The sequence below is a fragment of the Penaeus monodon genome, chromosome 6 (assembly GCF_015228065.2).
Source record: "Penaeus monodon isolate SGIC_2016 chromosome 6, NSTDA_Pmon_1, whole genome shotgun sequence".
In the NCBI taxonomy this organism is placed as follows: domain Eukaryota; kingdom Metazoa; phylum Arthropoda; class Malacostraca; order Decapoda; family Penaeidae; genus Penaeus; species Penaeus monodon.
The window spans coordinates 35409063-35411562 of record NC_051391.1 but is presented as its reverse complement, the minus strand read 5'-3'; positions in this window follow the sequence as shown (position 1 = coordinate 35411562).

Genomic DNA, 2500 nt, shown 5'->3' with positions numbered 1-2500 from the left:
AGAAGATAGATGAGAGAGAGAGAGAGAGAGAGAGAGAGAGAGAGAGAGAGAGAGAGAGAGAAAGAAATAGAGAGAGAGAGATAGAATCTTAAAAACTAAATAACAATGTCATTGGGCAGTCAGTGCGAAATGATATGACAAAAGATTAGCTCCGATATTGTGCACAAAAAATAATAAATAAATGTAAAAAAATCGGTTTAATGAACTGACATTGAAATATCCAGGAATGCAGTGGCTGCCGGGATTTTGGCCAACGGATGAGTCACCGATGGTCTGTCGGCCGAACAACCCTTTGGCCGGAAGCTTATTTCGCCGCAGGACATGGTGCCGACTCGAAATATCCCCAGATGTTCAGTGTATGTTTTTATTTCATTGTAAAGAGGTAAACATGGAAGACTTTTACTCAAAGATTATAAGAAAGTTAAACATTTATTCAAAAAATATTATAGAGGAAAACACTTGTTCAAAAACATTATAGAGGAAAACATTTGCACAAAAAAACATTATAGAGGAAAACATTTGCACAAAAAAACATTATAGAGGAAAACATTTATTCAAAACAAAATGAATAATTACAAACACTGGAAATGAGACTGTAACTTGGAGATTGTTAGCAACAGCCTCAAAAATTCAAGCCTTTCAAAGCCTTTTTTTGAGTTGATATTGCACAGGGCAAGGCTCAACAAACGAGCGCAGTCAATCCAGGTCACCGTGAAGGCTGCCGATGAGACCACGCAGGTTCTCGGACCACACAATGCGCGGCACAACCTCTGGCCTTGTCAAGTAGTAGATCACATGACTTACTGCTTATTTATGTATCTAATTTAGCAATTATGACATAAAAAGAGTTACTGTATAGAGGATACAGTTAAACTGTATTTTTTTTTTTATTTCTTTTGATAGAGGAATCACATTGTTTATTATGTCTGGTATACGTCTTTCTTTTGAAGCAAACAGTTTCATTAAACTGTTGTTTGTGAATGGCATTATTTTGATTCGGTATAATCTCTGTCGGCGATGAATTTAAAATGAGAATTTTCTTTTAAAGGATGCAAAGCATGTTATGTTATCCTTTAGTTCCCTTTTTTTACCATTTTTCTTCGAGATCGGCATTTTTTATCTTTATCCACCCATCTCTCCTCAACACCTCTCTTCCTGTCAGAATCTTCTCTCTTCTTCCCTTCTGTCCATCCTCCTCCTCTTGCGTATAACCTAACCATGCCTCCAACACATATCAATTCTTATGACCCTTTTTGCTACAGATATACCTTTCTTTTGTAACACATGTACTTACCGTTGTATTTTTTCCCTAGTACCTTCTTTAACATTTCTTTTAGTTTAGCCGTCCCTCTTATTCACTCGTTTCTGATTCTTTCCCTGAACTGTAATATTTTCATATCTTTTTCATTTGATTTCTTCTCACTGGTTATCTTGATAGGCCATGATGTTTCAGCACTACTGCGACATCACTGGCTTCACTATCGTTTGGTAAACTTTTCCCTTAAATCTTACATTAATTCTCTTATCTCACAAGTCACTAGCCATTCTTTTCCAATTTCTCTAACCAGCCTTCACCTAATCAGTTATTCCTTTCTTTAATACCCCATTTCCTGCTACTGTGAATCCAAGATATCTGGTTATGCCCACACTTTCCAAATTTCCTACTAGCATTTCCGTTTTTAAATTTCCTCCTATTTCAAACCTCATATATTCTGCTTTACACTAGCTGACTTATGATCGTCAATCTTCGAAAGCCTTCCACCACCTCTCCAATTTCTCCTCCAGCCAGTCAATAATCTTGTTAAAAAGAAAATAGTCACCAGACACTATGGTGACTGATCTCTCGCCTCTTCGTTTATGATATCCATTGTATCATGTTATCCCTTAATATCATGTCACAATTACCAGTAGATAATCAGGTTAACGATGTTTTTGTTGTTTTAAGTAATCTTGTGACAATTATGTATCTAGCACTTGGATGAATAAAGTGGAGGACTTTGGAGAAGAATGTGAGGCAAACCTGTTCCATTACCTTGAAAATCTTGTAAGGAATATATATATATATATATATATATATATGTATATATATATATATATATATATATATATATATATATATATATATATATATATATATATATATATATATATATACATATATATATATATATATGTATGTGTTTTTTTATCACAGAAAGAATATTTTGATATTTCTGCCATGGAGAGTATCGTTATTGTACTAAGGTGATGTATCATACAAGCATTTGTAATCCTCCACAGCTTGTACAAATGTCCTGTTGACTGGATCATTGTTTGGAAGAAGCATAGCTCTGCAAGAGAGCAGGTACATAGCACATTGTTTCCTCCTGCAAGACCGCACGTGATTACCCACTCTTCCAAAGCCTCGTTCACTGGCCCACCGAAACGTGTTGTTAAATGTGCTTGACAAAAATATTCCTATACACTTCAAAACTACTCATGCAATATTTGCCATACATAC